This window comes from Augochlora pura, chromosome 11, assembly GCF_028453695.1.
Source record: "Augochlora pura isolate Apur16 chromosome 11, APUR_v2.2.1, whole genome shotgun sequence".
NCBI classification, from domain to species: domain Eukaryota; kingdom Metazoa; phylum Arthropoda; class Insecta; order Hymenoptera; family Halictidae; genus Augochlora; species Augochlora pura.
In genome coordinates this window covers 4,386,946-4,407,284 of record NC_135782.1, presented here as the reverse complement: position 1 = coordinate 4,407,284, position 20,339 = coordinate 4,386,946, and positions in this window count along the sequence as shown.

Here is a 20,339-nt window from a genome sequence, read left to right as displayed (position 1 = left end):
TGCTGCGAGGAGGAGGGGTGGGGGAGGGCCACTGATTCGGACGCGCGGCCAAATCACCGGTCCCTCCGTGAAACTTTTCCTACGATCGCGCCGATAAGGTCCGCTTTATTTTCGGCCGATCCGACGACCTACTTCGATATCAATTACTTTCTCGGTTGGGACAGGGATAGGCGTGCCATTCCGTGTCGGCGACTGTTACCGTACGAAACTCTGCCGGCATTCTTTTCGCCGCGGGACTGACCTATCAGGGCGGTGTATGTACGAGATGTCGGACTCTGGCACCGATGGGAAGCAATTAGGGTAAGCGGGTCAGTTAGTGTGCCATCCTTTGGTTACTGTGTTCTAGCTATGATTTTAGATATATTTAGAGAGCGATCGAATTGGAGACGTTGAGTTTATTAAATAAAATTTCGTCTGTAGGAATAAGTTTAATTTATAAACTTTAGTTTCTTAAAACTGTTTTAATTAAATATGACGTATATAAAATTATATTTGTGTATGAATGGCGCTTTTGGAATGGAAGAATTAATTATGCTGTTTATAAATGACGGAAGGAAGCTCTATATTGACGAAATTAATAAATATTGAGAATTAATAAAATTAATAATATTGAGAAATTCATAAATATTAATATGAATATTATTGAAGTTAAATGAATATATTATACAAAATCTTTTCTAACAGGTAACAATAGAAAATCTTTAATAACAATGAATAATTGAATAATTAATTCGCCAAGAAAATATTTCTGCAAAATTCGAACTAAATGAAATCTGACGATTCATTTGAGAAAATATCCGTGATAATACTGTTATCCGTGATTATGGCATTGTTCCTCTCAATTTCGATCGCAACGACCACGCGGCAATCCTTTTGACCTAACCGGACTTCATAATGCCGCATCAACTGTAATATAATAATACGGATAAGCTCCTCTTATGACGCGAATTTAATCAAATTTAGTTAATCCACCTTTCAACGCGGGAATGCGGGGTCGAACAAGAGCGCCTAAACAAGGTATGCAGGAACTTCCATCTGCGCGCACCACTTGCGGAAGAACGGCACGAATCCTCTAAACGGTTAATATCGAAGCTGCGTTGCGAACGCGTAGGAAATGCGGGAATCAGCTATAATGCGATCGGCACGAGAAGTATTCCCGCGGCCTTAATAATCTTTTTGTTAATTCGGTGAATGTTCCACACAATTATTCGAGTTATTACCCCTTGTTATTTTTATTACCCCTTAACAAATAGTGGACGAAAAATTTAAATAAAGCAGATCTTTAAAATGGTAAATGTTCAACCTTTTTATTTGAGAAATTATTTTATTAGATAATAGTTAGCAAAATTGTTTTAAAAAATTACAAAAGAATTGGACAAATAAGAAGATTCTCAGCACGAGGAGATTTTTGAAAAGAGTAGATTCACTATATAATACCTACAAAATTGTTTGCAAAAATTGCATTTGATTGAGATGAAAGAAAAATTCATAAAAAGAACTTTTATTTATCCGAGACTGTAACAAAAGTTTAAAAATTCGCCCCAGCAATATTGAGACCACTTAGCCTAATCATGAAAGAGGTTATTCCGTTTTAAAACTGTACTAATACATTTTCTACGAATTTCGAGCGTAAAGGGTTAATTTTCAAATCGCTAGCAAATCTTAACCTAATCATGGAAGAATTTATTCGAATTTCACTAATTCATTCACGAATCGCACTAATACATTTTCTACCAATTTCGAGCGCAAAGGGTTAACCTGCAAATCGTCAGAAAACCTCCAAAAATCGTCAACTGCTTCTCAACGTAATAACAAGAAAGTCGTAACGTGTTACACCCTACGATCTCGATCTGCAGGGAGGCGCTCGTTTCTCTGACAATTATTTTCGAAAAAGATTTCGTGGCCTGTTACCGCCGAATACGCGTTGTTCCCTCGCCGGGATGAGAAATGCTCGGGTCCCGAACCGCGGCAGCACGGAAGCATTTTTATCTGCGGATGAAGTTGCGGCGTGCTCATAGAATTCCACGGATAAAGATCTACGACGGCGGGGCGCGGGCCACTTCCATTTCCGGGACGCGAGCGCGGCTCGTATATGGACCCTGGAAGCGTCGGTTTAACGAACCCTTCGTTTTCTATGCCTCCGCCGGCGTTGCCGGCTGCTCAGTTACTCGTTAAATAGTATGAACCGCTAATTAAGTGATCTTTCAGAGGCAATCAAGGCAGAGGCGGGCTGATTTCACCTGAAAGAAACGACGGGGTCGCGAGATCGATAGGCCGCGACGAGGGTGATAAGTCGGCGACAATCGATATTGACTGCGAGCTTCGATTGAGAAATTGAAATTCTAGATCGTGAGCTTTAATTAGGGTGAGCATGATTGCGTGTGCAGTAGTAACAATGATGATATAATATATATCGTCGGTGTTACTATTTAATATATTTAATTTTCTCAGTAATAATTTCTTCGTCATTTCTTCTTAATACTAACAGAATATACAGATGTATAAAATGGCTTCCTTGCGATTCGATGAAATAAACAATTAGAATCGCGGCATTAATGTATACCTATATTTCTCAATAATTCTTAAATTTCTCAGTAATAATTTCTTCGTCATTTCTTCTTAACAATAACAAAATATACAGACGTATAAAATGGCTTCCTTGCGATTCGATGAAATAAACAATTAGAATCGCGGCATTAATATATACCTATATTTCTCAATAATTCTCAAATTTCTCAGTAATAATTTCTTCGCCATTTCTCCTTAACAATAACAAAATACACAGGCGCTTTAACAAAACTTCTCTGTCCGTGTTAAAATCAAAATGGCGCGCATAGAAGAACAGTACAGTCTCGCACAAAGTGTTCCCAAAGATCAGCGTCGCAGCAACAATACAATATTTGCTTCTTAACGACTAATTAAACTATTTTCACGCGTCCGCGGGAAACGGAACGTTCCAGCTGTTTCCGCAAACATACGCTAAGTTAGGTCCGCGTAACGCGGGGCCGCAAATGAATGTTTCTCTTTGATCTACCGACAAACAATGGGTCCGGTTTCGGCCGGCGTTTGTCCGTGCCCGTTCGTGCCCGCCATTACGACCGGCGCGCAGTGTTCGTTCGCTTTTATTCGCTGATGCACAGTTCTGCTGCTGCTGCTTCTTCTTATTGGCGCGGCCGCGTTGTAGACACAGAGCCACGCCGAAGAACAACGCCCGCCTGACCGGGATAGCACGATATCCGTGTCGTCGAAATGAAGTTTTATGCGAGCAGACCGCGATTGTTCGTGCGGCATATTCCGGCAAATATACGGTTCTCCCCGGTGAGGGCGGGTCGATTTTGAAATGGAATAAAATGGGCTGTGTACGAGGTATTAAATAATTTTTTTTTATTTATTAATTATAACATATATTATCATATATGTTGTTATACAGTAGCGGACAAAAATTTAAGACGAGAAGGAAAAAAGAAAGGAATTATTAATATTTTATAAATAACATAAGCTATCATGTTCCATCTTTAATTATAATCGTCTACTCATTTATTTAAACAGTTACAAAAACATTTATGTTCGGTTTTGAACTTATTAGTTAGAATATATAACAAAAAAGTAAATCTATCTTACATTTCCATTGACAAAAGTTTAATACTACAAAATAATAGGAGAAAATAAACAGAAAAAGAAATGGTTTTCAATACAAATATTCAGTATTTCGTCCAAAATCCATTATTTTTTATAACCTCGGCACATCTTTTTGGCATTGAATCTATTAATTTTTCACATTTCTCTACTGTAATATTACGGTAAATATTACAGAAATATTGTTAATATTGTTGACTCAATAACGTTTACATTTAACACACGAGCCTTCGAGAATTAGAAGGTCAAGCATTTGTCTTCATTATCCAAAAATAAGAAACTGATTGGAAAGATGGTACTTACATTACACGTGTATAATTGAAATTAAATTCGTCGTCTTAAATTTTTGACCGCTACTGTACATGGTATATGACATCGTTCAAATGTCCTCAGCGGCTTTGCAACAGTCAACATCGACCAACATCGCCAATATTGGTAAACCCTTTACGAAACGCGAAACTTCGTCGCTTGTTATTCGTTAATATTATTATTATTATTATTATTTCGAAGCTGTGTAAGAGGGTCGCGATACTTGCTAGGCCGCACGCGCGACCACTTCGCCGCGGCTAGTCGTTCCCTGTACACGTAACATCCGATGCAATTTTTAAGCGAACCCATAACCGAACTTATGGAGAAGTTCCCCCAAACTTCCACCGTCCCATTTTCGCCGAAACTGCGGAGCCAACTTCAATCAAATTTCGGCCGAGCGCGCCGCTTGCAGCGCCAAACGCGTCGTAGACCCCGTTTTTTAATTCTGCAGAAAGGTCGCACGTTTCTGAACTTTTTCACGTCGAGGAGAAACTATAATCTGCGATTGTTCAAGTAGTAACAAATTCGTATTATTGGACATTATGCTGTGAGAAGGATTTCTGCTTTAATCAGGAATAATATAGATAATAGAAAATAAAAATTCTTTGTTTAAATTTTAATTGTCGTATCAATGTTTATAGCCTTTATATTTTTCTTATATTTTCCTCATGACTGTATAAAATTCGCAATGGAGTAATGACCTAATTTTTCGATTATAATAATTTCATAGGAGACAGAGAAAACTGATATTTATTGTCTACACTTGCTTAGAGTGATTAGATATTGACTGCAAGAGAGTATAATTTTAATTCGATTTAAAGGAAAGGAATAACAGTCGTATTAACCCATTGCACTCGAAGCCATTTCAACTAAAATAATTTTTCAAATCTAAAATAATTTTTCAAATCTAAAATAATTTTTCAAATCTAAAATAATTTTTCTCGGCTCTAGTGTCTCCATTTTATGTAACAATATTTATTTTATGCATATGAAATTGAGTCTCGTGACTCGTATAACAGTTACACTTCGACACAATTAAACAAGTCTATTAAAAACAATTTTGGAATCTATTACAGTAATTTTAAAGGCGCCGCAGAGTCGCCACTCGACTGCAAAGGGTTAATACGAATCCCCGTCACGAGTCTGACTCGTTAAAATACGGCAATTAACCAAGAACGATAGTGTTCCAAGAGGAAAAAGCTCTCAGCCAATCAGAGACACTGGTCCTTTAAGACCACTAACATCGCGCGAATAAAATGACGTCGGCGCCGTTGTTCGGCAGATTTGTGTCAGTGGTCGGACCGAAAATTGAACGGGCCAGCCGCTTTATATTCATGAATTCGTCACCTTGCCGGAATATATCTGGCCGGTGCCGTAGTTCCGGGGCCGGTGTCCCGCGTCGGGCATTAAAATGATAACGAGCCGGATAATACAGGAACATGGGGAGGATTTACGATTAAACGTTTCGTTTCGGGTGTTTCTGCCTTTGACGAACGAGTTCGAAACGTCGTGACGTGTCGTCACGTAGAACAGATTCTGTGTGTCTCTCTCTGTCGCCATAGAGAAACGTTCTGCGCCCCCGTGGTTATGATACTCTGGTTGCTAATGTCGCGGTGAGGTTCGACGGCAGACGACGCCGACGCCGCTGGATTACGGCGAGGATTTCGATAGGCGTTGCTTACCATTCACCGGCGCACGGCCGTCGACTAGAAATGGCCTGGAACCGTCGCGGGTTAGTCGAAGGTGCAGTTAACTTTATTTATTCGACCGTTACGCAGTCTACCTTGGCTTCCGGTATCGGAAATGTAAAACGTACCGTGTTTCCTTTTACTCCCTGTTTCGAATCCTCTCTCGCTCTCTCTATCTCTCTCTCTATATATCTCTCTCTCTCTCTCTCTCTCTCTCGCTCTCTCTTCTTCGCTCGTTCGCGCTCTTTCTCCACGCTCCGTTTATTTATTCAGCCACCCTGATCCCGTGTGTTCCTCGGTTTTTCCTTCCGATAGCTGCGCGTTAAGGATGTCGGGCTGTTGCGCGGGATCTCAATCGCTAAGTTACGCAGCATTGAGACCACCATGGGACCACCATGGAACTATGCGACAGTGCTGGACATTATTCGGATTGTTTCGGGTTAGTGTTTGTCTAGGATCGGTGGGCGAATGTGTTTCTTTTAGGTGAATGTTTTATTTGGGTGGGTTATTGTTTGGTCGAGATTGTTCTATTTATTTATTGGAATAATTTTGTATTTGGATAATTCTGCATTCTGATAATCCTTTATTTGAACAGTTCTGTAGTTGAATAATTATGTATTTGAATAATTCTATGTTCGAACAATTTTTCTTACAATTATTTATTTCAATAATTCGTTGTTTAAATAATTCTGTATTCTATTAATCCTTTATTTGGATAATTCTGCATTCTAACAATCCTTTATTTGGACAATTCTGAAGTTGAATAATTATTTATTTGAATAATTCTATATTCGAACAATTCTTCCTACAGTTATTTATTTCAATAATTCGTTGTTTAAATAATTCCGTATTCTAATGATCCTTTATTCGAACAATTTTCTACTCGAATAAGTTTTTATTCCAAAAACTCTTTAGTCGAATAAATAATTATTCAAATAACTGTTTATACGAATAATTCTTTACACAAATAATGATAATTTATTCGAATAATTCTGTGTTTGAATAATCATTACTCAAATAACTCTCTATTTGAATTCTGCAGTATACGAATAATTCTGAAATCTCTCTATTCAAATAATTCGAATATTTAATTTATGAATCACTACAAAAGATCATATGTTATCCAAACAATTTCCCACAGAAATAAATTCTTCTCCGACTAAAATCTTTGCTCGAACGAATTCCTCTTCGAACGCATCTGCTAGAAAGACTCGGATGACGCCGGAGAGGTAGTATAATAGCGATGGAGAATTCGAGTGGTGATCGATGGATGGTTTTAATCGAATCCCCCGGGTTTCTTTAATGCCTCCGTAGAGCCCCCCTTCGAGGACTTTCGAAACCTCTAGGTACTCTTAAACGCCATCACGGATACTTAGAGACTTTTAAGAAATTTCGTTCCGGGTGCCTCTTAGTTTCGAAGTTATAGAAATTCTCCGTGATCCAGGAAGCGCCCGCGAACATTCGGAAACTTTTCCCCGAAAGAATGTGAACAGTTCGCGGGAACGCGAGCGCGCGATGATCCCCGGTTATTCTTGCGAAGAGCTATGATAATCGCGGGGTTAGAGTCGTCATTTTTGTTGAAGATGATCCTTAATGTTATCTAGTAATAAAGACGCGCCATGATTACACTCCACTTGGGCGTCGCGCTTTTCGTTTGTTAACTAATATGTAAATATAATATTCTTAATATTCTTATAATAAATAATTAAATATGACCTTGAATAAGTTCTCGCTGTTTTCTTCCCGAAATATAAACTTTAAAATATAATGTTCAAAAACAGTTCACGCAATCAACAACATCATTTGTTCAACGCAAATCGTTGTTCAACGCGAGGTTCAGTTTATTTCGGCACGATTCCTGAATTTAGACGCGTTTATGCAAATGATCGCCGGTCACGCAAACATAATTGTTCGCCGGCTAAATATATGAACCATCGTTTCGCGAATTGCTCCGTCGTTACATGAATTACACGGCCGCGGTGAGAAATATGGCGAGACGTTTGATTAACAAGGACAGGCAAAACATTATCCCGCTGTAATTCGTAAACTTTTTCGCCGTACGGTAGAGGCTTCGGTTAATTACGATCTAGATCTGCAGATTTTAAGCGAGATTGAACAAACTAAATAAATCTCGGCCGGTAAACAGTCGCGGCCGCGAGCTGCGCGAGTCTCGCTTGATTTCGGCGCAGCGGTTTTTAATTAACGAAGCTGGTAATATCGCGTGGAATATTATTTCAGTATTTCGGTATTTATTATCTACCTGTTTATTTTTAATTCGTTGTTTGAGCGAAAGAATGCTTGCTTGAAAAGTGAAATGCAATTGTCAATTTTGTAATCGGATTATTTTCGTCTCAGCTTTGTTATTAGTCATTTTGTGACAGACATTAGTTGATTTTAAATAATTAGAGAATTAAAAGACATTGATTATATTTCTACGTTATTTTGAATGCGAATAAAATTTTTGAAAACAAGGAAGAAATTAATATCGAATAATATCGAACGAGTCGGAGAAATAGGGAATGGGAGAAAGGGTTCCGTTAAGAACAAACGGTTGCTGGAAAATCTGTACGTTCGAAGGTACGGTCATTCTTAGATCTCGCGGGAGCATCTGCGGATATATAGGCGTTGTTTTGCCGGGGGACCGCGATGTGATGGATGCTCAGTGGTTGACCCTAATCCGTTGGGGGTCGCTGCTCGCTCCGAGGGGAGGAAGTTGCCGCCGTGCTCCGGCAGAATAGCCAAATGGCAGTTAATAAAGTTGAAGTAAACGCTTCTGTCTCGCAGCTGCGTTGACAAGGGGTCCCGGTGACGTTGAGCGCATTAAACTTTTTCCTCGCCTCGCTCCTACGAGATAACTATGTTTCCCAAACGCCGAACGTATTCCTTAAATTACGTCCGGGAGATCGCGTTAGGCTCCGTAAGTAGCTTTTAATACTTTCCCGCTTAATGTTACGGGCAATATAGGCCAGGAATTGAAGAAGGAAATTATTACGTTAAAGAATTATTGATAGATTGACAGTTAGAAATTAATGATAGAATTGATATGAGTTTATACTATATTGAGTCCATGGTATATTGACTCTTTGCTATATTGACTCTTTGCTATATTGACTCTATGCTATATTGACTCTTTGCTATATTGACTCTTTGCTATATTGACTCTTTGCTATATTGACCCTTTGCTATATTGACTCTATGCTATAGTAACTCTATGCTATATTGACTCTATGCTATATTGACTCTTTGCTATATTAATTCTATGCTATATTGACTCTATGCTATAGTAACTCTATGCTATATTGACTCTATGCTATACTGACTCTATGCTATACTGACGCTATATTGATTCTATGCTATATTGACTCTATGCAATATTGACTCTTTGCTATATTGACTCTCTGCTATATTGACTCTATGCTATATCGATTCTATGCTATATTGACTTTATGCAATATTGACTCTTTGCTAATTTGACTCTCTGCTATATTGACTCTTTGCTATATCGATTCTATGCTATTCTTCTAATTTCTCTAATTTCACCGATTTCTCTATTGTCTCCCGCGTCACCCACTATTTCCGCGCCAGCGCACCGGACGTTTAAAGAGATCCGAATATCGTAAAACTGGGACACCGCGATTCCTCTCCGGTTCATTGTTTTCTTTTCGGTTCAGGTGCTCAGAAAAAGTTCGAATCCAGCGCCGATATGTTCGCCTTCGAAAGCATCGCTTACATTTCTCGAAGCAATTGCAAGAGAGTCCTCCCTCCCGCGAATCCTCTACCCCCGCGGTAGATTCACGCGTGCTCTCCGAGAGAATTGCTCTCCTTTTTTTCCGAAATACCGGAAAGTGCTCGGAACTCTGTCCAATTAGACGCGAACCTGCTTACAATATACTTTTGTCCCGATTCCAGCCGGCTGTCGTAGCAGGTTCCGCGCAGGGTTAAACGTACAGGCTTCGCGCAGCGTTGAGTGATTAGGAAGCCGCCCTAAATTCATTATCGGTTTTCCCGAATGTCCCGCTAACCTACTTTTCTCCCCCGCGGCGCCCACCTCCATTTTTCGTCGAAGGAAATTTCGCCCGGGCCCGCCGCCCGACGGCGTTTCTTCCGGAATCCTCGGATCCCGCATTGAATCCCGGCGAAATACGTGCCTCTCCTCATTGTTCCATTTCTCATCACTTTACTTTATTGACCTCCGCCTGGCGCCGTGACACCGTGTCCGACTCGTTACGGACACCGAGGTTCCCAAAGCCTTTTATTTTCGATCTTTATCGATCCTTATCCACTCGGCTCTCTTCGGTTATTAATGTTACCGCGAGCTCGGTTCAGGTTAGAGTGCCGCGAATGAATTGTTAATGTTAATGTATTGGTGGAACGAAGCAGAGCTATTCTGAGTATAGTAATCAACAATTATGTATAAATTATTATCCAGAGATGAAATAAATCTCACTCAAGATCCCACATGCCAAATTTTTATTAGTATAACAAAGTAGTATAGTAACTTCGTTAGTATAACAAAGAAAAATTCTCGTTTCGAATACTTGTCCTCGTGTCCCTAAAAAATCAACGATCCGCCTCGCTGTTGTAATCAATATCTGGTCACCGAACCGCGTGTACAGCGAGGCGGCCGAAATAAATCTCAAGGTGCCAGACAGCTAACGAAGAAATGGAGCAAAGAGTAAATTTCCTGTTCCCGGTGAAATTCCCGATTAAAATATTTCCTGCGGCCGATCCCCCCCGGGCGTCGACCGCCGCGCCGTTCCATCGATTAACCATTAACGTAGCGCCGCGTCAATTTTTAACAGGCTTTGTGTAAGTGGACGGACAATTCCCGGTTGTTTATGGTAACTTCGCGGCCGCTATACGTTGCGGTTAAACACCGATAAACTTGTCGATAGCGGGGTGAAGGGGTAGGTGCCTCCGCGTCGAAAACCGCCCCGCGCATTAAGATAACAGATTGCGCGGCCGCGGAGCGCAGAAAATTTCCAGCGCGCGCTCGCTGCGTTTGTTAACAGCGAAGCGTCGGGGGCGGGCTAACGGCTGGATAAAAAATGGAACGGCAAACGCCAGCCCGCCACCGTCATTATATAATCCTTTGTGAGCCGCGAAAATCCGCGGGAAACCGGACGGAATCGTTTCGTACATGCGTTATCGACCGCCGGTAAACAACGTTATCTCTTTCGGCGAATAAATTCCGCGTTAAACTCGTATTGGAAATCAGACAACGCTGTCCACCGTCACCGCCCCCCCCCCCCCCCCCCCCCCCCCCCCCCCCTCCACCTTCCACCGGATTACATTCAAATTTTGGATTTTCCCGTGGCCCCGTTGCAGCGTCCAGCACGAACGATTTCTTTTTCCGCTGTTTTCCCGTTGCCGCTTTCATATTTACGGGGCAGCGTATTGTACGGTCCCCGTTAAAATCAGTTAAATAACGTTATCTCTTTTGCTCCCCCCACCCCTCTTCGTAGGATAAATTCCCCATCGAAATTGAATTGGTAATCAGCCAAGATCGGTTTTTCGTTCTCCTAGATCGCCCCCCATCCCCCACCAGGTTTCTGATTCGAGAGCCTTTGCAATTTAAATGTTCCAGTCGGATTAACATTTTCATTCTTCTATTTTTTTTTCCTCGTTTTGTTTGTTGGTTGTCGACCGAGAAGTATATTGCGCGGGTTATTAAAACGGGCCAGCCGCTCGGCGAGGGTGGTTCGATTTTTATGCGGAAACTTCGATTTTTCGTGATTTTTGTTTTCGCGCCGACGCGTCTAATTGATAGCGAATGGTGGAATGGTAAACTAATTAGGTCTGTGAAATTGTTTTGGCAAGAGTGATGTATAGTTGATGGAAAATAATTGTTTATTGGTAACGTTAATGTGGGAAGACTGAAGAAATAATATAAAAATAAATTGCGTAAAAGATATGAAGAAATGTGGATATCGTTAATTATTAGTTTATGTATATAAAATTATATTTACTAAGAAAGTTAAGTAAGGGTTAATATAATAAAACCAGTTTGAGTGTCGAATATTGTTAACATTAGAGCCTAAGTATTTCGAAACTGAACATACTATACCTACTCCTATACAAATATTCTATTTATTAAATGCAACACTTTTACATAATAAAAATTTACAGCAAACTAAAATTTACAACGAATCAAAATTAATGACGAATAATGAATAATTGTTATTCGAATAAATCATTCAACTAACAAGTATTCTTCCAAATAACTATCTTCCATTATAAATATTTATTTGCAACAATTCCCTAAGCGCCGAACCTTGCAACAAACAATAATTTTCAACGTCCGACACGTTGTAAAATGAACGGTGGAAAGACTAATTTCTTTGTGGTCGAAATGATCCGCGTGAGAAATGGAAATTTTATTTTATTCGTCCGTTCATGTTTTATGCAGGGACCGCTTTGCCAACTTTTTTTTCTCCCTCCCTCCCTCCTCGTTTCAATTTGCGTTAACAAATCTGACGATCTTTTCCCTCCGGGTTAAATTGAATTTTGCTGTCCCGCCGAGATACCTCGCGAGACTCCTTTCCCTCTAATCAGTTCTTTTTATTCATACGAACAAATTGTTCTTGTTGCTTCGTTAAACTAATACCGTCCCCGGTATTCCACGGCGGATAACCACTCCCATGGCTCGATGCTTTCCCATGAGCACGGCCTGTCTCCTTGTTCGTCGCCGTGGATATTGTTCCTTGTTCTTAAATAAATGACGCTTTATGGAGAATATATATTTTTTTATTGCTGAGAATTAAAAATTTGATACCATGGATCTAAATTTCTATAATAGTATACAGTACAGTATAGTATAGTATAGTATAATATAGTATACGGTACATTATAGTATAGTATAATATAGTATACGGTACATTATAGTATAGTATAATATAGAATACAATTCAGTATAGTATAATATAATACAGTATACAGTACAGTATAGCATAATATAGTATAGTATACTGCAGAGAGTATAGCATAGTATAACATAGTCTGCAGCATAGTATAGCATAGTATAATATAGTACAGCACAGCAGTACAGTAGAGTATAGTATAATATAGTGTACAGTATAGTATAGTACAGCATACAGTACAGTATAGTATAGTATAATGTAGTCTACAGCATAGTATGGCATCGTATAACATAGCATACAGCATAATATGGTACAGTATAGTATAATAGTAAAATCTAAAACTTTATAAAATTTCGTAAAAAATTGCAAAAATATTAAAACTCGAAATTGAACATTCATTTTCCAAAACTACTATTTTGCGAATCTATAAATAATGTTTAATAATGTTTTACTTGTAATTTACCTTTCCGGACCTGACCTGGAATAATTACTGTAACAACAATAATTTGCACTTTACAATGGAATGCGCGATCATCGCAACAGAACAGAAGGAAGATCGCAAACGAATATTCATGCGACGTGACTGCAACAGAAGGAGGAACCGATTCGTTTTAATCGTCCGGTCACCGCTAATTAATCTTTGTAGCTTTGCCGCCCTCTGTCAAAAAGTCGTTGAACGGTAGGTGACGAAACACGGTTTTAATTACCGATGCCCGGGTGACCGTACGAATTATATTTTCGATTTAATTATAATCGAGTTTCACGTTTTCGATCCGTAATATTCTTCTCGGATATTCGCGTCCCCTTCTCTCTCTCTCTCTCTCTCTCTCCCTCTCTCTCTCTCTTCTCTCCCGACGATCACAAAGTTTTAATTATCATCCGCCGGAGGGGACGCGCGCCGCCAGCGGAAGAAAATTCCTCGAGGCCGGAGAGCTCTCTCGGTGCGCGAAATCGATCATTTCGACTTCATGAAATCATTCCGCGACCCGTCGAGTATGCAGGTTTCACTTCGGACGGGGATAGGTGCTCGCGACGACGAGTCGATTCTTCTTTTTCACTTTTTTTTTCTATTGTAATTCGCGCGCGGACGACTCGGGAGCCGATCGGTATAAATCGGCATAAATCGGTCTCATAATTCTGGTAAATAAAGATGTTGCAAAATTGGCTGTGAAAACGTTAATGTTACTAGTAACGCAATTTTTGTTGTTAGATCACGTACAAATTAATTTAACTATAGGAGAAGCTAAAGAAAAGGGTCAAACTTTTTTAGAGAAAAATTATTCCTTTTAAACAATTCTGTTTCGTTATAACACGGTCGAGACACGTGCTACTATATATTATTTATTTATAAAGTAACCGACTGTAATTTCGAACCGTCCAAATACGTAAAATTGTTTTTCCTACCAATTTCCGCGGAACGGACAAAAGTTCGGACACCATTGTTGCCGCCCGGAAAACGTTATCGCGGATACAATATTTTCCGTGACTCCTTGTTTACAACCCGTGCATTGGCGAATTCATTACCCATATGCGGAGTTACGAATAACAGACGGCGGATTAAAAATTGTTGGCGGAAATGCGGAAACGCAGTTTTACGGAACGATTTATTACGATGAAGAGCTGTTGAGCATCGAAACGATCGCATGATGTACTTAATTGTCTCGAGTCCCATCGATTCTAAAATATTAATAAATAGAATGTAAAATGAAAGAGTTGGGTGATTGGTAAATATTATTATTCTCATTATTTTGATTTTTATAAAAATTCTGCTGACGTATTAAAGCCATATTAATTTAATTTCGCAGAGTATCCACCGATTACATAGTCTATAGAAGTGAAATAATTTTTAGGAACAAAGTTAAATAAATTATTTAAATATAGAGTCGTCTATGATCATTGTAAAATATTTATGCGAATTTCTTGGCATGAAGAAAACATTTTTATTTCGAAATGTGTGTTAAATGGAAATTGTTCTTAGAATATAACATTATTTAGAAGTTAGAAGGTTAAAATATTTATTGTTTATGTGACAGTTTTAAAAATAATCAATTTACAAAAAATTCAATTTTTAAATGATCTGTCTCCCATTTGTCTCTCTATTTTTCAAAATCCCAAGAAAATGGAAAAACACAGCTAGAAAATGATTAAAACGCCGAGATTTAATTATCGCAAATCTAAAACGATATCTCCAAATTACTTAAAAAACAACGAAAGCTCCATTTCCATGAAATATCGATTTCGTCGTCTCCACGTTAAAGACGAAGCTCGTCGCACAGGAGAACGCCGCATATTCCAGTTTCCCTTGTGCTTTACATGTTCTTCTTGGACGCGAGCGCCGAGCCTCATTAAAAAAGCCATAAGCAACTTTGTAGTGCTCTTAAGGTCTCTCTTAACTGCCTTTTTTTTTCGCAGTGATGTCATAATGCTCTCCACAGGCTGGTATAACACTTCCACCCCCCCAACCTACGCGGCTGGTTTCAACTCGCGGCGGCGTGTTCCACGGCGATGCATGCGCGCTCGTAAATTAAAACGAGGCCACGTGACAGGAACAAGAATTGCCCGCGTATAATCGCTCGTTATTAGCCCCCCGGTTCTACTCTGCTGTGTTATTGTAAGCCGGGAACGCGGTTTCAATTGTTTCGGATCGGTGAAGAGGAAAAGTTGCCGGGTTATATTTGCGTGTACGTTCCGCGTCCGCCTATCGTTGCCGCGAAGCAAAGTACCTTTTCAATTATTCCATCGTGAAACGCTATGCGAAACGGTATTGTGTCACGTGTCTCGTCCGATAATATTATGCAGTTTAATTTGCCGCAAAAATCGGGGAATTTTGTGACTATCGATTGGATTGGAAAATCAATGATAATTTGTCAGATTGCGTTTGCAATGTTATTAACAAAATATTGTACTATGATCGTTTCTGTTTGAATTATTAATTACTGATTAAATTATACACACTTATTCGATGTTATAATATATTTTATAACTTTGTATTATAGTTATGATTTTATCTAAATGATAAATGTATAGTCGGTGCTATAATATAATATTATAACTGTATACTATAGTTATGATTCTATCTAAAGTATACATATATATATATTGGATGTTATAATATATGTTATAACTGTATATTATAGTTACGATTCTATCTAAATTATACATATATAGTCGATGCTATAATATACATATTACAACATAATATTATAACTATAATTCCGTCTAAATTATACATATATGTTCGATATTATAATATACATATTACAACTTTATATTATACCTATAATTCTATAAAATATATTTTCCCATTTACACCGATTAATCCATCAAACAAAAATCCAAATACATCAAAATAAAATAGAAGATACAACAGAAAACTCAACCTTCTAAAAATGACAAACTGCTCTGTACAAACAAACAACTGAATACCTAATTAATTCCACAGCATCTCGGTCCACGGACCACGCGATTAAAATATATTTTTTCGACGACGGAATATAATTATTTATGGCGGGCTGCTTCCCCGAGCCTGAAACGTTTCCGTCATTATTGCTGGCGCGCGTCGGCGGTGCGTCGAGAGGATTTATTTCGATTTAAACGGTACGATGATTCGCCGGAAAACTGGAAATACACTTTCGCCCGGCTTCCGCCGTGCGGGGGTAGGGCAGAGAGAGAGAGGGGGATGGGGTTGGCAGAGGGAACGCACTCTTTAATTAAACGGATCCGCCGCTATTACCCGGCCAATTAAATCCTTTCGCGGAGCAACGGGATCTGTTGTTTCTTATTTTCTGTTCCGCCCGGCCGTAGATCGCGCGCTGAAAGAGTTCCGCGAAAGTTAATAATCCGGTCGGCGATGAATTCTCCCTCTGTAAATAAATTCCGCGCGCGGATACGCTGCCGCGCCCGGGCGAATGTTTCTTCGGTGAATTTAGGAACGAGATGGGTTCGCGCTTTCACCGTGTTCGTGCGTTGCACGCCGATAGTTCGCGGCGGACGAATCGAACGAGTTGCTCTTTGAATTAACTGCGCGATGAACGGAGTATTAACTCTTTCGCTCTGACGAGCGTGCACGTGTGTACACGCCATCGAGGAATTACCATTTATTTACGTAGAGCGCATATATACGTTCATACCATATGTATGTATTTTTATTTCATTCTTTATATGGGATACTTATTATATATACTATATATTTAATATTTTAATTAATACTATAATTATTGAAAATAATTATTGAAAAAATCAATTATGATTATACACTTTTATATTGTCTACAGATCCGCGGATTTCAAAGAAAGTCAGCAAATACTTTTCACCCTTATCGTACTAATAAACTAATTAATTTTGTCTGATAAAGATTAAAGAAATTCTTAAAAATTGACCGCAGCTTAAAACTAAACAAAAATATTATAGAGCGATCATATAAAGCGCGTTGCAACATTAAATTTCCGTGAAATTCGCAACAGAATCTCGAAGACCCTTCGCAACCCTTACCGTAACGAGTAACCCCTACCATAACCAGACATAACCCTTTCCATTTCCGTAACACGCCTATCAAACATTCCCCTCTTTCTCTCCGAACGTTCCTAGCTCCTGCTATCTCGAAATTAAATAATAGTCTGCCCAAAGACACGGTCGGCTCCCACCGCGGCCCTTTAACGACGCAGCCGCGAAGACTCGCCTCCCCTTTCGCGTTGAATAACACCCGGGGAATCCCGTTAAATAAGCACCCTCCCAACTAATTCCAGCAATTAATAAACACCGAATGGGATTTTACGGGGCGGGTAATAGGCGGCCGTGATCCCCGAGGTTAATCGCGGAATGTAGAAAATTACTTTTCATACCCTTTCATAGCCGGCGCCGGGGCTACAACGGCCGCCTTAAGTCGCCGTTTAATGACCCCAAGCAGACTGTAATTAAGTTCTACGTCATCGGATACGTACGTCCGGTCCGGTTATTAAACACAATGTGTTACCGGGGGCATATAGCGGTAGGGGAAGGGGCAGAGTGGGGGATCGGTCTCTCTTTTATTCCCGGCGAGATATGACGCGGCGACCGCGGCTAATAAGCCCCGGATTTTTTTTATCGTTCCAGGTGGAAACCGTTTAAACGCTATCACGCCGCCCCGGAACAGTGTATTATACGCGTTGGGTCGCTTCTTTTGCTAGGCTCTCTCGCCGCACGGTTATATATATGCGCTTTGTTCGCGCGTTTCGCGAAACTTGCGAGAGCGTCGCGCGAACAAGAAAATTTCCCCTCGCAATTATACGGCGTCTCGTATTTTAGCGAGAATACGCGCGAAGTCCGAACATTTTCCCGGAGAGAGGACTCTTTTGGGGGATGATTTGAAAATTGGGTAGATAGCGTCTAGGGTGTTAATTGTATTTCCGAGATGTAATTGCGATTATTGGTTGTGAGGGAGTTAGGAAAATTCATGTAATTATGTCGAGATTAGTTTTAATTTGTGATTGTGTGGAAGTTATTTTTAATTTTTGATTGTGTCAAGGTTTATTTTTAATTCGTATGTACAGTATTAGCTATAGTATAATATTGGCTATAGTATAGTATTGACTATAGTATAATATTGGCTATAGTATAGTATTGGCTATAGTATAATATTGGCTATAGTATAGTATTAGCTATAGTATAATATTGGCTATAGTATAGTATTAGCTATAGTATAGTATTAGCTATAGTAATATTTAAGCACAATAAATATATAAAAATTAGAGATATTTAATTAAAAATTATAAGCCATGAACAGCGTCGTTCAGATTAATTTTTTAAGGTACGAAACTCGGCAAAAATCGCCGAAACGCAAAATTGCTGCGTTACCAAGTCATCCGATCGATTTTCGCGGAATCACCGTCGATTTTCGTTACGATGACGTATCCTCGGCGACTGCTCGGTTTAAATAGCTATGTTCACGTTACTTCCTAATTTTTAATTATGTCACGATTATTTTTAATGTTTGATGATGTCGAGGTTATTTTTAATGTCTAATTATGTCATGGTTATTTTTAATTCTTGATTGTGACAAGGTTTATTTTAGAGACAGGGCGACAGAGGAAGACATAGAGAGAAATCGAGAAAGAGGGAAACGGAGAAACAGAGAGAGAGGGCAGAGAGCTATAGAGCCTTTTACCATATCTGCTCGTGTACAGCTAAGTGGAGCGCTCGATAAATACTCGATAAGTCATAGGGCGCTACCCGCCCCTGCCGCGCGAACCGAAACGAACTTCAGCTCGGAATGGATGGCTCGGATAATGTTTATTAGGATTACGCGCTGAACTTCCCAGCGATTTGAATACGGGTACACCTTGGATATCTCTTTGGATCGTTATTGGCCGCTGCTTAGGAACAAGGAGAGAGAGAGAGAGAGATCACGATTCAGAGATCGATTAGTCATTAAAGGGGATCCTCAATGTCCTCTCTCCCTGGCTGCTGTATCGGACTTCTACCGACCTCCTATCGCAGTCTTGCGCTCTCCAGTCCTGAACCGGACCACCTCGCGTCCCTCATTCGTATCTCCGGGGAGCCATTTTCATCAGTCTCCTTGTCCCTGAGCAGTATCCGGACCACTCCGATCATTAAGAGAGTATTTGCGCCAGCGATTCTTAACCTTAAGAACTACCGACGTGAAATCTTTCCGTTCCCTTGGCCACCGGGGCCGTCGAAACGTCCAGTGGAAGCTTTATTGCAATAAATACTGCAGCTTTTGATTTCGGTGATCCAGTTTGGAATTCGTTCAATTGCGCGACGAGTCAAGAAGAATATTGGATATTATTCGTCATTGTATTTTCTTTGGCACGGAATTAATGGGAGTATTAATATTTTTGTACTTTAGTTTCTTGGAGATGTGAAATTGGATATTAACGAAATATTAAAATTTAAATAATTTAGAATTAAAAGGACGAGAATCAATTATTTTCTGTAATATAAAATGACGAATTTTCGTTATTTTACTATTAGTTATTATTTGCGAAATAAATTTTCGTCATGAGGAAGAACATTTGTTAAATTAAAAACAGTTCTATAACATAATTAGATTATCCAATAAAGTAATACAATTTTTCATAAAATAATTATTTAATTTTGATCACAGTTAAAATTTTTCTAAAATAAAAATCATTGTTCACCTATTCGACAAAGGAGAAACAAAATCTATATTATACTTAAACGAAACATTTCTAGTTATCGAAGCCATTATATTCCCATAATTATAGAAACGTTTCTCCATTAAACGATCTCGCGACAGAACTTTGAAACCCATCGCGCAGCTTTTTGATACGAAATTGAACCGGCTGAAAGAGCATCGTTTAACATGAAACACACAATCGAGCGCGGGAATGCCGTTTCAACGTGAAATCGAATGAAAACGGAATGATGTTTTGACGCGAACCAGATATAATGATTTCATCCTTTAAGATAAAATTGAATCGAACGACAAATCGCATTTTTGAACGGAAAATCGAACCGCGTGAATGCGCTTTTAATGCGGGATCGATCTTTCACCATAAAATGCAAACGAATGAAATAATAGCTTAACATAAAATTTCAATACCTGATAAAATTATCCGAGATTAAATTGCACTGGTAAAGAAATCATCTTTTAATAGAAAATCCAATGACTATTGAATATAAAATTTTTATAAACTTTTTGCCATAAAATTGAAAAAAACTCGGTGACTTTTCGCCATAAAATTGAAAAAAACTCGGTGACTTTTCGCCATAAAATTGAAGGGACTGCAACGATTGTTATAATCGAAACGTTTATCATAATCAAAACGTTCATAATAATCGAAACCGTCCACTATAATCCAAACCTTCGCTGTAATCGAAACGTTTA